The 17,290-nt window shown below is 40.9% G+C and overlaps 1 long non-coding RNA gene across 1 annotated transcript; it reads right to left on the bottom strand.

Annotated features, from left to right (window-relative positions):
- Positions 1-15,714: 15,714 nt before the first annotated feature.
- LOC133793850 (uncharacterized) lies at positions 15,715-17,076 on the bottom strand. The gene is made up of 2 exons (XR_009874985.1): positions 16,959-17,076; positions 15,715-15,944 (listed from the first exon to the last, which is right to left on the bottom strand). It is a non-coding gene; the product is annotated as an uncharacterized LOC133793850 (long non-coding RNA).
- Positions 17,077-17,290: the final 214 nt, after the last annotated feature.

Here is a 17,290-nt window from a genome sequence, read left to right as displayed (position 1 = left end):
CATAAGCCAATACCATAAGACCAGTGCTCAGTACTACTGCTGAACTTGACTAATGAGTCACAGCTTCACAATCAATATTGACACCATTGCCGATTCTGACTAATAAGTCAGTACCATTCACAGATAAGCAAGACTGCTAAGCATTTAATAAGCAATCAATGTCCACGTATAGAGCACTCAACATGCCTCATTAATAACCATGCATGTCACATATTGGTTGCAATTTTCTTATCTCTGGTTAGAGTGTGAAATAATAAAAGAACGACCCTTGAGAACGATCGATCCTTTGGTCCCTTAGCGGTCACCTCAAGCTCAAGGTTAAACCCTCTTCAATGGCTAAACACAATCCTAAACCCTCAAGGCTTGATTCCCTAGCTTGAATCCTCAAATGGAGCTTCAAAATTTCAAAGGAAAAGAGAGAAGAAGATGATTGGGAGGAAGAGAAAGGAAGAGCACTCTGTTTTTGCCTCCTTCTTCTACAACTTTCTGATTTTAAACATATCCTAAGGTCAAATGACCAAAATTCCCCTAGGTTAAATAATTTCCTTTCAAAGCTAACAAGGGAAAAATCGTCCTTTCCCGTCTATCTCGTCAATTATAATTAACATCCTCCAGTTCCTATTATTACCAATATTCTCAAATGCTAATAAATCATATCCCATTACCCTTTAATTCTCGGTAATGTACCTGTAACGCCTTGGATAACCAAGACCGTTACACTATGTGTTTATGAAGGTGCAAGACTCGCTAATCAAGTCATTTAGTTAAAAACGTGTCACTGAAACTATAATTGAACTAGGGTTAAAATATTTTGGTCATAAAAGATATATTTCATTTAAATAAACATTTCATACATGGGATCCCAAAAGAAATAGAGTTTAAAAGACAGTTTACAAAGTTTCGGGGTTATATACAACTACAAGCCACTCTAAGGCAAAATAGACATTTAAGGTTCTCCTGTCCCTGTCCATCCCTCGGTCATGGTGACCGAGCAGCTGACTGTGTACATTCTGCCTCTAGAGCTCTCCAAATCAGGGTTGATCCAGCTTGCCCTTGCCTTTACCTACACCACGTAGCACCCGTGAGCCAAGGCCCAGGAAGAAAACTATAACATCATAGCATGATCAATATCAATAATCAAATAATTATTAAGCATAACCATATATTCAGCAGTCCATAGCATTCACATAATCATAGAAAATAATCAATAAATCCACAATGTAACATCCAGATATTCAGCATATCATATTCATCAAATTAACATCAATAACCATGTTGTAGAGTCCAAGAACTTTACTTAGCTAAGTAGATAGTAGTATAATAGCAATAATATTATTATCTTTATGACTGTGGATTTTTGGTTCAGACCGGGATTTATTTGGACACTCGTAGTAGTACTTGTAGATTTTCTAAGTTTAACCTATAGTTTAGGAATATTAATTTTAACCTAAGGTTTGATTAATATGACTGATATTGAGGGTAATATTTATTATATTATAAGGTTTAGATAAGAACCAATAGGATAATAGCACATGTTATGTATGGGTTTATTAATGATTAAGTATTTTGAGGATTAAATTTATTAAGGTTAAAATTTGAATACTCTAAGGCCAGTCAGCAGCTTTGAAAACGTTAGAGGGCTTAGTCAAGGCTGTTTACTCAATTTAAATTAAGCTAAAAATGTGTAATTTTGGGTTTAAATAATTAGCGTATGCCGATATATCGCAGCTATACACTACAACAAAAAAGGCCATTTGCGTCAGTTTATAACTGCCACAATTGATTTTTTGCGTCAGTTTGATATGTGATGCAATTGCCCATGATGCAAACCAGAGTGTCATTTGCGTCAGTGGGGCACTGCCACAAACTGGCATTTGTGGCAGTGCCCCACTGACGCAAACGCTTGACATTTGCGTCAGTGGAGCACTATCACAAATCTGGCATTTGTGGCAGTGCCCCACTGACGCAAATGCCAGGCGTTTGCGTCAGTGGGGCACTGCCACAAATGCCAGTTTGTGGCAGTGCCTCACTGACGCAAATGACACTCTGGTTTGCGTCAGTGGGGCACTGCCACAAATGTTAAAAATGAGTATTTTTTGCGTCAGTTGGGCACTGTCACATAAAGTATTAACCAGGGAAATTGCAAATATTTATGCCAATTTCTCTGGCCTATTTTGATAAAAAAAATCAGCACGAGAAACAAAAAAACAGCAGCAGAAACAAAAAAACAACAGTATAATTTTTTTTAAACATTTATCTAGAGTTAACATTTGTGATCAAAACTATAAAAGTAATTCAGATATCAAAGTTAATATATGTACTCTTGTGTGCTCTAAATTTTTAAGTATTAAACCTACTTAAACTAAAATTTCCTCACCAAGTTGCTCAAATTACTAAATCTTACAAAAAATTTGGCAGCATTTATCTTATTTCTATCATATTTCCCAAAATTTAAATAAACCTATATCCATCACATAAATATAACAAATCAAGTAATCAATCAAACATGCACAATTACAACCATATATCACCGCAGCACACAGTCCCAGATCCTATCTCCACTATTTTATAATTCGTACATTCTACTAAGTTCAATATCTTAATTATACATTAAGGTTTAAAATATTACCTCTAATATAAAATCCTCCAAAAGCTTGATCTCACCAACAAAGTTGTCAACAAAATACCTACTCAAATATAACAATAAACAAAAAAATAATAAAAAAATTAACAAAATATAAAGAAAAATATATTAAAGCTATATTGTAACTAAATAAACAATAACGTGCTTAAAGAAAACAAATAATTTGTTATATGTACTCATTTATATACTTAAACCCGAAATAAAGGTTTTTTTTTTAAAAAAAAGTTAACAAATCACATAAAGAAAAATTGACTATAAATATTATAACTAAATCAATATTAAAATATAACTTAAAAAAACAAACAATTTTAATATATACATATTTAACCAATTAAACCCAAAATTTAAAAAGTTAACAAAATATAAACAAAAATTTACTAATAATAATCAAACTAAACAATTAATAAAATGAAAGTTATACAAAATATATCCCTTAATATATATATACACTCATTTAGATAAGTAAATTCGAAATTAAATTAAATTTTAAAAAAAAGTTAATAAAAATAAAATAAATTATAATAAAAAAATTCTAAAAAAATCAAATATTAAAATGCAAAGTTTAAACCTAAAACAATTACATAATCATTAATATAAAACTATCCAAAAATTAAAAAATCCGAAATTATGTCAATTTATAAAAAAAATCATAAAAATTAAATTTAAATCACAAAAATTAATAAAATTGCACTTACTTGTGGTAATTGAGCAATGTGGGTTCTTGATGTAGAAAACCCCAAAAAACCAAGAAAGTTTATGGGTTTTCAAACTACAATCTTCAAAAATACAAAATATATACAAAAAATTCAAAAAAAACTATATATAAGTTACATAAACATATATAAATCACTATTTTTACATTAAAATTGAAAAAAACTATTTTTACATTAAAACGTACCTAGGTGAGCAAATGTGGAAGGAGGCGCCGCTGGTTTCTCTGGTTTTTCAAGCATTTTCGTTTCTGAACATTAGGTAAATGGGTCTGTACACGGGACGATGAGGGTTTATTTAGGTTATTCGGGCCGTTTGCGTCAGTGCCCCACTGACGCTGTTAACGGCCCATTTGCGTCAGTGGGGCACTGACGCAAACGGCCCCATTAAACAGCGTCAGTGTATGTTATGACGCAATTGCCCCATCATTTGTGGCAGTGCCTAACTGTCACAAATGTTAATTTTTGGTCAACAGCGTCAGTCAACTGCGTTGACTGACGCGTTTGACTGACACAATTGCCCTTTTTTGTAGTAGTGATAGGGGGCGATATATCGCAGCACGAAGATACGAAAAATACGAAACGTTTCACGATTGCCTCGGGCATACTGGCCCAGGCGATATATCGTCTACAGGGGGCGATATATCGCCCCTCTCAGCATAATTTGAAAGTTTTTGAAAACTTTTTCCATTCAAACCTTCAACCTCTTGATAAGTCCAGCACCTTTCTGAACAAGTCTTTAGCCTCTGCTAAACGATAATTCAAATTATTTTCACTTAAAAAGCCATTATTTTTATTCAAGATAAATGAGATCTTTTCATTCCTAAACTCTATAAATAGGACCTAGTACCCAGCCATTTGTTCATCTATTTCTCTAAGTTCAGAGGCTGCAAGTTGCTAGGTGAGTGTGAGAGTGTAAACACTTGGGTTGGGAATTATAAGCATGATTATTATAAGTTTATCAAACACTTGGGGAAGTAAGGTTCTATACACATTTCGGTGGAAGGTTTAGATTGATCATATAAGTCTTCAAGGTATTTCCAAACTCTAGTCCATTTCTGTATTATGTTCTTTAAGTTCTCATAGTCTTCTACTCATTCTAACCTTATTCTTATTCTTGGTTATGAAATCCAAGTTCTTAAGCACATAAGTTTTTTGTAAGTATTTTCTCAATGGTATAGTCCTTCCATTCTTTTCATCCATTTTCTTCAATTTACTCACCCTGTTATAAATGGTTTTTAGGAGTGTTCCAAAGTCCCAACTCTGTCCTCATATCCCGGTATTTTGGTAAGGAAAATAGGATAGAATTTATATGTTATATGCTTTTATATGTTATCTTATGATTTTATGTTATGAAATATGTTATGTTAAGTATGATTGTAGACTTGGGCATATGACCTATATGACTAACAAGCCCCAAATAGATTATGGGCATATGACTTGCTTAGCTAGCAAGACCCCACTAATCTATTGGGCATATGACTTATTTAGTTTATGGGACCCCAAGTAATAATGGCCATTATAGTATGTATGTGACATAAGTGTTATGGTATGTTTTTATGTTGCATTATGAATTTTTATGTATTTGGCTATATGTTAGATTTTCCTTGCTGGGCATTAGGCTCACTCCTTTTTGTTTATATGTGTAGGAAAATAGTTTTAGTGGCGGGAAAGGTTCTTGGCAGCTTGGGGAATGTGTATTGAGGCGGAATGAATTCAAAGAGCCGAGAGTTTTGATTTGAGGATGTAGTTTTTGTTTCTTATGTTTTTTTTATAGGTATTTTTCCGCATTTTGTTATGTAATCTCTTTTTAATTATCATTATGTCATGTTTTGATTTTAAAACAATGGGATCCCATATCCTAACTTCCATTTTATATAAGTTTGACTTTTGTTATTTTTAAGTTTTAATAAAGTTATGATCTTGTCACTTGTAAAGAATTAGTGTTTATGTATAGTTTTCATTAATGGTCCAAAATTCTAGAGTAGTTGGGTCATTACACATGTCATACAATAACCAGGGTCAATGCCTTAGGTCGCACCCTCCTTTTATCCCACTGACTTCGGTCTGCTTAAACCGAGCTCAGTGAATACTAAGTTGTCCTCAGCTACCAGTGGCCGAGCCACGTCCTGTGCACCAATATTAATTCTGGCACTCTTAGGCCATTTATTTCATGTTCACATGGCATAATACCATCATACAATATTGCATACAAGTATAGGGAACCCTTAGTCCCAACATGGTCACACAACCGGGTGCAGTTTTCTTACCTTTAATTCCGAATGCTCTGATTATGAGAAATGACCGTTGACTATGGTCCATTTCCCAAGCCCTAGCGTACACCTAGTCACAACCAAGATAAGGGATTTCCATCAATAATAAGTGAATAAAGGTTTCCAAACTAAGTTCTAGCCTTCAGAACATCGAATTCCACCAAACATGGTAGTGGGATCGATCCCGAGCACCCTAGGTTAGGTTCCCGCACCTAAAACCTTCTCAAAGCCAAAAATGCCCTTAAGAGTCGCGACCCTATACCCCCATGCCGCGGCCCGCCTCCCACCAGAGGCCCAGCCTCCCCAAGCAGTAGACATGCGCCGCGGCCCTAAGCTCCCCATGCCGCGACCCGCCTTTCTTTTTGGCTCCCATCTGTTCTAGAGGGTCGAGGCACACCAAGAACAGAGCCGCGACCCGACCTCTTTGAACCCAGAAAAACCATCATTTTCAGCAACCAACTCCCACTCAATTTATCCCAAAATCAATCCTATAACACAATTAAATCAACACAATAGCTCTAATATGCTCCCAGCTACAAAACCCAACGAGAACCTAGCTTAACTCCTCATCCAAAAATTCAATTCAATCTTTAACATCAAAAACCCAAGAACACTAAAACTCAGCCAATAACTAGAGAATTAAAAGGCTAAAATCATAATTCAAAGCTTACCTCAATTGACGATTGAATCCACCAAATTGCTATTGAGTTACTCCCCAAAATTCCAACTCAAATCCTTGTATTTCTAGCTAAAATTTCCCTTTGGTTTCAATGGTTTAGCTTGAGAGAGTTTTGAGAAAGAGATGAGTGAGCTGAGAGAAAGAGAAGGGTCAGTTTAGGCAGCTTCTACTTATTTCTCTCATTTTTATCTTATCTAGCTTAAGTCACTCAAGTTAATCCTAAGGCTCGGGGTACCAAAAATGTCCCCGAGGGCAAAATGGTAAATTTCCCCCAATATTCCCTCCTAAACTCTCTAACTTCAAATATATCTCCAAATATTTATTTTCATAATCCAATAACCAAAATAAATGTCTATGGCCTAAAATATCCTTTCACTAGTCCCGAGTCGGGTATTGGGTCCCGTTGTGACTTTCCGCTAACTGGCTCCTGTGAATGCCAAAAATTGACCAGGGCCATAGTCAACAGTTTCCCTCAATTAGCCTCGAGAAACCAAAGTAGCCTAATATCTTGTCCGACGCGAGACCCGTGTCTCACAGGAGCCCTTAGCGAAAGTGCCCGGAAGGACCTAAGGGGCCTCGCTATGCAAGGCTTCCCTTCCCCTATGGCCTCGGCCCCATGGCCTTGCGCCCATGCCCTCGGCCCCATTGCCTCGCCCATGCACTCGGCCCCACGGCCTCACCCCATGGCCTCGCCCATGCACTCGACCCCACGGCCTCGCCCCATGGCCTCGCCCATGCACTCGGCCCCATGGCCTCGCCCATGCACTCGGCCCCATGGCCTCGCCCATGCACTCGGCCCCACGGCCTCGCCCCATGGCCTCGCCCATGCACTCGGCCCCACGACCTCGCCCCATGGCCTCGCCCATGCACTCGGCCCCACGGCCTCGCCCCATGGCCTCGCCCATGCCCTCGGCCCCATGGCCTCGCCCATGCCCTCGGCCCCATGGCCTCGCCCATGGCCTCGGCCCCATGGCCTCACGCCCATGCACTCGGCCCCACGGCCTCGCCCCATGGCCTCGTCCATGCACTCGGCCCCATGGCCTCGCCCATGGCCTCGGCCCCATGGCCTCGCCCCATGGCCTCGCCCATGGCCTCGGCCCCATGGCCTCGGCCCCATGGCCTCGGCCCCATGGCCTTACACCCATGCACTCGGCCCCACATCCTCGCCCCATGGCCTCGCCCATGCCCTCGGCCCCACGCCCTCGCCCCATGGCCTCGCCCATGGTCTCAGCCTCATGGCCTCGCGCCCCATGGCCTTGCACCCATGGCCTAGGCCCTATGGTCCCGTGCCCATGGCCTTGGAGGTGAGAATACTCACAAGGGGCAAGGTACACGCAGGAATATGGAATGTAGCCACAAACCTGAAGAAGTCAGAGTACGAATATGGTACCCCTACTAGGCAAGTAGTGGGAACGCCAGGAGTGGGTATGCAAGGATAGGAGTTATGGCCCGTACGTCTATGGCCAGGAGTCAGAGTCGAGACCACTACCACTTGCACCACTACGCCTGCCACCACTCCTCTGGCATGAGTACGGACAAGTAGTGGAGACATCCTCCTGACACCTGCTCCTGTACTGGATGTACGACCACAACCTCTGAAGCCACTCCCCTGACATAGTACTTATGTACCCCTTGGTCTCCTGGACCACCATGTACCAAGGGCCATTAGAGCCTACTATAAAAGGAACTCTCACACCACCTGAAAAGGGGTTGGAAAATTTTACTGTAGCAAGGGCTTGAGAGTGAATGAAAGATTGATTTCTCCATTATTGTTCTGTCATTGTTCTTGAGTTATTTTTTAAGTTTCTACAGCTTTTCCATTAGGGATCTCGACTTGATAATTTTTTCCAACTCAACTTAGTTGACGAGTTATCACCGTCAATAGTTTGGCGCCGTCTGTGGGAAGAACAAACATCAAGCCAGCATTCTTCCATCATTCCCAGCAAAGAAAGATGCTAAGACGTTCAAAACGCCTATGGAAAATACAAGATGGTAAAGTTCTCCGGGATGAAGTAGAGCAGAGGGCTACCCAGAAAAACCCCCCTTTGCCTAAACATGGAGGCAGACCGGAGGAGTCTCTTCCCCCAAGGGAGGAGAAGGAAGCTTCATCTCTGACCATCCGGCCCGATGGAGGTCATTTGGAGCCGCCAGTGCATTCACTTCACCGGCCTCCGGTAGCACCACGCTCAGGCCACCAAGACCCAGGTCCATCAACACACGGGCCAAGCAAGAGTCCTGGGGTACGCTCGGTAAGTTCAGGCTCAAGGACTCGCCTCTACAGGGATGAGATTCAAGAGTTACATAAAAAGACTCGAAAGCTGGAAACCCAGATAGAGAACATGCAAAAGGTTTTAGATGACCTACTGCGATGAAAGTCAAGCACACCCCCTCCTATGCGTAAAGGGAAGGAGCATGAAAAATGGGAAAGCACTGTCCCCGTAGATGATGGGGGAACCCAACTTTCCGCCAGTAAAACCCCCCAGACAAAGTATCAGGGGGACCTAGGCCAACAAAAGGTCCCCAAGAGCAAAGGCAGAGGGAAGGTGATGGTCGTAAGAACGAGGCCGAAGCCCCCTCAGAAGGGGCACCCCCTGGCCTAAGAAAAGAGCTCCATGGGGAGAGGTCAGAAGTAAGAGACGTACCCCCCGCGGTTCCACCGAAGGGCACAACCAAGGCAAGAGATCAGCCTGAGACCCCGCAAAACTCCTTATGCAAAAAGAGGAGGGGGCTAGACACCAAAATGCGAAGCCGTCAGGACAAGATCACCACAGCGCTTGGGGGGTGCATGGATGACGGAGAATACGACCATGATTCACCCTTCACAAGGGATATTCAGGCTGAACGGATGCCCAGTGGCTTCAGAGAGCCTTGCATGACTCCGTACGAGGGTACTACATACCCAAAATATCACTTAGACTCCTTCAATAACTTGATGAGGTTAAGAGGGGTCAACAGCAGAGCAAAATTTCATTGCTTCGTTGTTACGCTAAAAGGAGTGGCGTACAAGTGGTTCAGGAGGTTAGGGCCAGGAACAATCAAGTCATGGCAGCAATTCTCTGATGAATTTCTTCAGCAACACCGCGCAGCGTGCGACTACATCATGCCAACTACCAGCCTTGCTAACATCAAACAAGGCGAGGATGAAAGTTTGAAGGACTACATCCATAGGTTCGGTATAGAAGCAACAAAGGTGGGAGATTTAACAAAAGTTGAGCTCAAGATGGCTATTACAGCCGGAGTTCGTCCAGGAAGCAGGTTATGGAGTAACATGCTCAAAAGAGAAGTTTTGAGTTTAAACGACTTCTTCGAGAGAGCACAGAGGTACATACGTGTAGAAGAGGGCCATAAGAACCTCCATGACGAAGAAATGGAACCTTCCACCAGTGGCCATACTACCAATATGTCTGGGGACTCCATATAAAAGGGGAGGCATCATCCTAGAGGGGTCACTGACCAAGTCTAAAATCGAACGAAGACCATTTAGCCATGAAATTCCCCTCCCGAGGAGAGATCACCTCAAAAGCAGATGCCTCCAAAAAGGGTCTCCAAAGTAGACGCTTCCAAAAAGGGTCTCCAAAGTAGACGCTTCCAAAAAGGGTCTCCAAAGTAGACGCTTCCAAAAAGGGTCTCATAAGTAGACGCCCGCAAAAAGGGTCTCCAAAGTAGACGCTTCCAAAAAGGGTCTCCAAAGTAGACGCATGCAAAAAGGGTCTCGAAGTAGACGCTTCCAAAAAGGGTCTCAAAGAAGATGCTTGCAAAAAGGGTCTCAAAGAAGACGCTTGCAAAAAGGGTCTCAAAGAAGACGCTTGCAAAAATAGTACTATGCCTAATGACGAGAAGGACGCTTCTCGCAAGATATAATAAGCGCGCGAAAAAATATATAAAAGGATAACTAGAACCCAAGGGGTCAATATATCCTTATAGATACAATCAAGATGCACCAAAGAGAGACCTACCGAACCCCCTTTCGTGTGGGTTCCAAAGGATCTCGAGAGTGATTAAAAAAAAAAGAAAAAAAAAAGAGAGAGAGAAAAAGGAGAAGAATAAGAAAAACACATAAAAGGATAGCAAAGACCCAAGGGGTCAATATTTCCTTACAAGTAAGCAAAGTGCACCAACGACCACGGATCACCCAGCAATACCGCCAGAGCATAGGGAGTGTTGCATTCATATGAGTCTACCAGGAATCCTAAAGACTTCCTCATAGACTCGGGGGGCAAGTGTGAATGCCAAAAATTGACCAGGGCCATAGTCAACAGTTTCCCTCAATTAGCCTCGAGCAACCAAAGTAGCCTAATATCTTGTTCGACGCGAGACCCATGTCTCACAGGAGCCCTTAGCGAAAGTTTCCGGAAGGACCTAAGGGGCCTCGCTATGCAAGGTTTCCCTTCCCCTACGGCCTCGGCCCCATGGCCTTGCGCCCATGCCCTCGGCCCCATGGCCTCGCCCATGCACTCGGCCCCACGGCCTCGCCCATGCACTCGGCCCCATGGCCTCGCCCATGCACTCGGCCCTATGGCCTCGCCCCATGGCCTCGCCCATGCACTCGGCCCCATGACCTCGACCCCATGGCCTCGCCCATGCACTCTGCCCCATGGCCTCGCCCCATGGCCTCACCCATGCACTCGGCCTCACCCATGCAATCGGCCCCATGGCCTCGCCCATGCACTCGGCCCCATGGCCTCGCCCATGCCCTCGGCCGCATGGCCTCGCCCCATGCCCTCGCCCATGCACTCGGCCCCACGGCCTCGCCCATGCACTCGACCCCATGGCCTCGCCCATGCTCTCAGCCCCAAGGCCTCGCCCCATGGCCTCGCCCATGCACTCGGCCCCACGGCCTCGCCCCATGGCCTCGCCCATGGCCTCGCCCCATGGCCTCGCCCATGCCCTCGGCCCCATGGCCTCACGCCCATGCACTCGTCCCCATGGTCTCTCCCATGCCCTCGGCCCCACGGCCTCGCCCCATGGTCTTGGCCTCATGGCCTCGCGCCCCATGGCCTTGCACCTATCGCCTCGGCCCCATGGTCTCGTGCCCATGGCCTTGGAGGTGAGAATACTCACAAGGGGCAAGGTACATGCAGGAATATGGAATGTACCCACAAACCTGAAGAAGTCAGAGTACGGATATGGTACCCCTACCAGGCAAGTGGTGGGTACGCAAGGATAGGAGTTATGGCCCGTACATCTATGGCCAGGAGTCAGAGTCGACACCACTACCACCTGCACCACTACGTCTGCCACCACTCCTCTGGCATGAGTACGGACAAGTAGTGGAGACATCCTCCTAACACCTGCTCCTGTACTGGATGTACGACCACAACCTCTGAAGCCACTCCCCTGACATAGTACTTATGTACCCCTTGGTCTCCTGGACCACCATGTACCAAGGGCCATTAGAGCCTACTATAAAAGGAACTCTCACACCACCTGAAAAGGGGTTGGAAAATTTTACTGTAGCAAGGGCTTGAGAGTGAATGAAAGATTGATTTCTCCATTATTGTTCTGTCATTGTTCTTGAGTTATTTTTTAAGTTTCTACAACTTTTCCATTAGGGATCTCGACTTGATAATTTTTTCCAACTTAACTTAGTTGATGAGTTCTCACCGTCAATAGCTCCCTAGGATCGCCTCGAGCCGTACGCTGCAAATTTATCCGCATAATAACATGGTCTCAAAAATTTACCACAAATAATCACATTTATGCCCTCAACAGGCCAAAATTACAAATATACCTTTATAAGCTAAACAGGGCCCACATGCATACTAATACCCATAAACATGCATCTCATATATCCATATCATCATATAAGCATGCTTATCACAAAATCATACATTAAATCATTTAAATCACATATAAACAAATTATGCCCTCCCGTCACACTAATCAAGGCCCTTAAGCCTTATTAGGGATTTTTGGGTCGCTACAGTAATAATCATCAAATTACCCCGAGACTCACCCCAAGCCCCGAAATTAATCCCGTTATGACCAAATCACTAACTTGCATTCAAAGATCGTCTCATGTCGAATAACTCGAACAAATCCACATTATAATATGTCCTCATTCATAATTCACCAACATGCATGTAAATATACAAATACGCCCTCAATGGGCCAAATTACCAAAATGCCCTTATAATGAAAAGTGGACCCATATGCATGCATTTATAATCATATAATAATATAACTCACATAATCATGCATATAATCATTTAATGGCATAATAAATCAATTATGGCCCTCCCAGCCTCCTAATCAAGGTTCTAACCCTTATTAGGAAATTTAAGTCATTACAAGAACTACTCACCTTAGCAACAAAAGAGGAGACGTCTTGACAAAGACTGATCTCAAGCCCTGAAGGAGGAGGTCGAGCAGCTCAAGGAAAATGGTTTTATAAGAGAGGCCTACTACCCAGATTGGGTATCAAACCCCATGCTGGTCGTAAAGCCAAACGGGAAGTGGAGGACATGCGTGGACTTCATAGATTTGAACAAGTCCTGCCCCAAAGACTGTTTCCCACTACCCAAAATAGACCATCTGTTCGATGCAACTGAAGTGTCCCAGAATATTTACTTAGCTAGTTAGGTAGTAGGAGCAGCCAGCAGCAGCAGCATCAGCAACAGCAGCAGCAGCAGCAACAGTAGTAGTAGTAGTAGTAGTAGTAGTAGTAGTAGTAGTAGTATTAGTATTAGTATTAGTAGTAGTTAGTATTAGTTTGTAGTATGTTAGTTACCGTGGATTTTGGTTCAAGTCGGGACTTAGTTGGAAACTCATAGCAACAGTTATGGATTTTATAAGTGTTGACCTGTGAAATTGGCTAGCGGTCGTATGTACAATATACGACACCTTTTGAACGGAATAAGTAATATAAATGACAGAATACGATTATCTTAAGTAAACACACAGAAATTTATAGTGGTTCAGCCCTGTTCTGATGAACAGTAATAACCAAATCCACTCAGTCTTTAGTATTGAGTTACTTCGACAATTACAAGTATGAACTCCTGAATTCACTTCTCAAAAGAATTTTTCTAGTCCCCTAAAAAAGAGAGCCCCCAAAAAAGTCCCAAAAAAGAAATCCTTTTTATGAAGCCCTGGGTCCTTTATTTATAGTACCCAGGGGCTGTTACACGATCAATAGTACTTGAGATCGTGGTTTGGTACACGATCATGGTGAGTGGAGATACGTGTCCACCTTCCCACGATTATGAGATCGTGGGTCTTCTCTTATTTCTATAGATCGTGGTGGATGATGCACGATATAAACTTCTGGAAATGCTAAGTCTTTGTTGGTATGTCACACTTAGGTGCTAGGCCTGACGACCAAAGCTTGGGTGCTGGACCTGTGACCTTCTGGATGCTAGGCCTGTTGATCTTTGGGGTAATAGGCCTGTTGATCTCAGTTTGAACAAGAGGAATTACTTCTTAGTGAAGTGTACTTGGGGGTTTAGGCCGACCACCCTATGGAGGATAGGGTCAGGCCGACGACCCCTAATTTCCTTAGGCATACTGGGCCGACCACCCTGGGGTAAGGTGAGGCCGACCACCCCTAGGGGGTACAAGGCTTGCTTGGGTCAACCACCCCTAGGGGATACAAGGCCTGCCTGGGCCAACCGCCCCTAGGGGGTTCAGGGCCTGCTTGCGCCGACCACTCTTAGGGGATATAGGGCCTGATTGGGCCGACCAACCCAATGGGGTGTAGGGCCTGCTTGGGCCAACCACCCCTAGGGGGTATAGGGCCTGCCTGGGCCGACCACCCCTAGGGTTATAAGGCCTGCCTAGGCCGACCACTCCTAGGGGGTATTGTCTTGGTCATTTTTCCTATAGGTCCTGGACCTATCTTTTTTTCCTGTCAGTATTTTCTCAATACTTTATTTTTCCCTGATTTGTGATATCACGTGTCACATTCTCATTCACCACATCATCCTCGTATTTTTTAGGGATAACATTTGCCCCCCAAGTTTATTGTAATGTACTCAACATTACGGTAAACTTGATCCAGGCCCGAGAAACATACCATATCAGTACTTAGATAGTCAAGTCCCTCGGGACATTACATAATACTTTTTACTATCGATATTTTACTCGGTACGAATTTTTCAGGGATAATTAGTAATTCCTAAAAATAATTAGGTTTTTAAAGGAAGATTAATTTCCTAAAAATATAGTCCATTTTTCAAGGAAATTCTAATTCCTAAAAATAATTAGGTTTTTCAAGGAAAATTCATTTCCTAAAAATCCAATTTATTTTTCAAGGAAATTTGAAGTCCTAAAAATATAATATATTTTTCAAGGAGTTTTGAGTCCTAAAAATATAATATATTTTTCAAGGATATTAATACCTAAAAATACAAAATATTTTTCAAGGAATTTGAATTCCTAAAAATACCATATATTTTTCAAGGAATTTGAATTCATAAATATACCAGATATTTTTCAAGGAATTTGAAATTTTAACCATACTAGATATTTTTCAAGGAAATTTGAATTCCTAAAAATATCTTGTCTGCCTGAGAGGTTATAAGTAGATCCTCTCTCCTCATTTTGTTCTATGCGCCACTCTCAAACAGATTCCAAACCTAATCTCTCCAGTTCTTGAACCAAGATTTCTCTGTAAAATTCCTTAGTCTGGGCGATTTTCAGGGTTATAAACCCTAGACTGGGTGAATTCCAGTGATGCCAAACCCTAGGCCAACTACTTACTAATCCTGGCGACTTCTGGGACTCCAAACCCTAGTACCTGCGATTTCCACGGATGGGATTAGGTTTAGGTCGAGCACTTCCATGGCACCCAATCTTGGGTCGAGTACCTCTTGGCTTCTCCTTGTTCTGTAAAAATTACTTTTTCTAGAGACTTGAACGGTTCTCTGGCACTCTCCTGAGGCTTGCTTCCCTAGGGTGGTCAGCCTAACACTACAAGAAAAATGCTTTTAATAACACCAAAAATGTGTTATCAAAACATACCATAACACTTTTTGATGTGTTAAGACCAACTATGTTATCGTAGGTCAGGGTACTTTACATAACACTTTATCATTGTTATACAGATGTGTTATTATACTGTCAACGATAACACACTTTCTGTGTTATTTTAATAAAGAGATAAGTGTTTAATTATATTAGTTATAGTCGATTATATAACACATTTCAATACTTATAAATTTGTGTTATACTACACTTTAGTATAACACATTATTTGTGTTATATAATGAAGTTTTCATAACAAAATTCTTTACATAAAAAGTGTTATTGTAATAGATATTATAACACAATTTTCGTTTTATTTTAATATTTAGGTAAGTTTAAATTCTCATTATATATTCATTTATATAACACTAATTTATTCTATGATATATTTTTTTTATATAATTAAAATTAGCTTTCTAATATATACTAGCATCATCAAATGAACTTGATTTTCAAATAACAAAAAGTAAAAACATTCAACATTGTATTAACAATCCACAAATTAGTTTAAAACATTCAACACTGTCATCAACAACAAAATGTTCTTTAAGTATTCAAGTAGTCTTAAATATTCAACATATTAAAAAGTTACTACTTTCAGCACAAAATATTCTACAGCTGGCCAACACAAAGCCTTCACAATTAAGTATCATTTTCTATTTCGCTTGTCACATCTGCAAAATAAACAAAGAAATATTTTATTGTTATTATCTAGCATCACAAATTACTTCAAAAAAATGCTATGGAAATTATTTCCAAGAGAGGACACCACATATAAAATAATGAATTCACAATATTTTGATCCTAAATTATTATAAATTCACTCTTTATCAACATAACTCAAAAAAAATTAAAATTTAAGCATGTCATGCTGTTGAAAACATCTTCTCCAATATAAAATATCATCCAACAATGCCTACATGAATGCAAGCATCATCTTAAGTCCAGCCATTCAGAAAGGAAAGTAGATATAGCATGGTGTTGTGTCTTTCAAGAAATGAAAATGATCTATTTTTATTGCCTAAACCTATTAAAGTTCCATCTGCAGATTTTAAAGCAAAAATAAACAAGAACTCAACTTCCGATGACACACATTATATGCAAGTACCAAAAGACTTTGGAGGAAAACATGATATCAAACCTTATGATCTGTCATTGTGAAAAAATAAATAATAAGGAACTAATTGCTACTATTTATAGAACTTAAGGACTTGATAGTTTTTTTTAAGGGCTGAATTGTCAAACATTAAGAAACTCATTATGCATTTAGAGTGATTAAGCAAACTTTGCCAAAACGAAACACAAAAACAGATGCAGTGTCATCTGTTCTTGGCTGCTTTTACAATAGTACTAAAACATTGTGCACCACACACACAAATAATCATAGCAGAGAATAGTGATTATTAATAGGATCCTATTGAATATATTTAAGTTAATAGTTAAAAGAGCAAAGAAAATGATGTCGTGGTGGATATGAAAATTGAGAATAATAAGAAGAAAAATATATTCTTCAATGCTTGAAGCTTTGAACTATGAACTTATAATGTCTCTTGCGTGGTGTTTCTTGAATCTGTGAGCTAAAATGAGAATTCATAACCAAACAAAATCTAAAATGCCTTATCAAAATGTTTGACAAACACAAATCTTTAGTTAAGAAGAGGAAGGAAATTAGTATGTAAAACTATTACCTTTTTCATCAGTCTCTTTTTTCCATGTGTCTACCAAAGTGAGCAACGAGCAACTTCCATTTCCTTTATCTAACCATCTATTTTGCTTAAATTAATTCATAAATGGGTGAGAAATACAGTTTTTTCCTGCTATGATAACCATTAACAGCCATAAAATCTGAGTTATTGAAAATAATTAGCTTGGCAACAAGAAAATGAAGAAATAGTAGTGAAAGTAATGTAGCACATTCTTGTAGTTATTGAAAACCATTTCAAACAATAGTAGTGAAAGTAACCAACACATATATTAACATCAAAAGAAAATAATCATATTAGCTTGCACTAAAAAAGCC

The sequence above is a fragment of the Humulus lupulus genome, chromosome 8 (assembly GCF_963169125.1).
Source record: "Humulus lupulus chromosome 8, drHumLupu1.1, whole genome shotgun sequence".
In the NCBI taxonomy this organism is placed as follows: Eukaryota; Viridiplantae; Streptophyta; class Magnoliopsida; order Rosales; family Cannabaceae; genus Humulus; species Humulus lupulus.
Note: the sequence above shows the minus strand (reverse complement) of the source record. Positions and strands in the feature narration are given on the sequence as shown.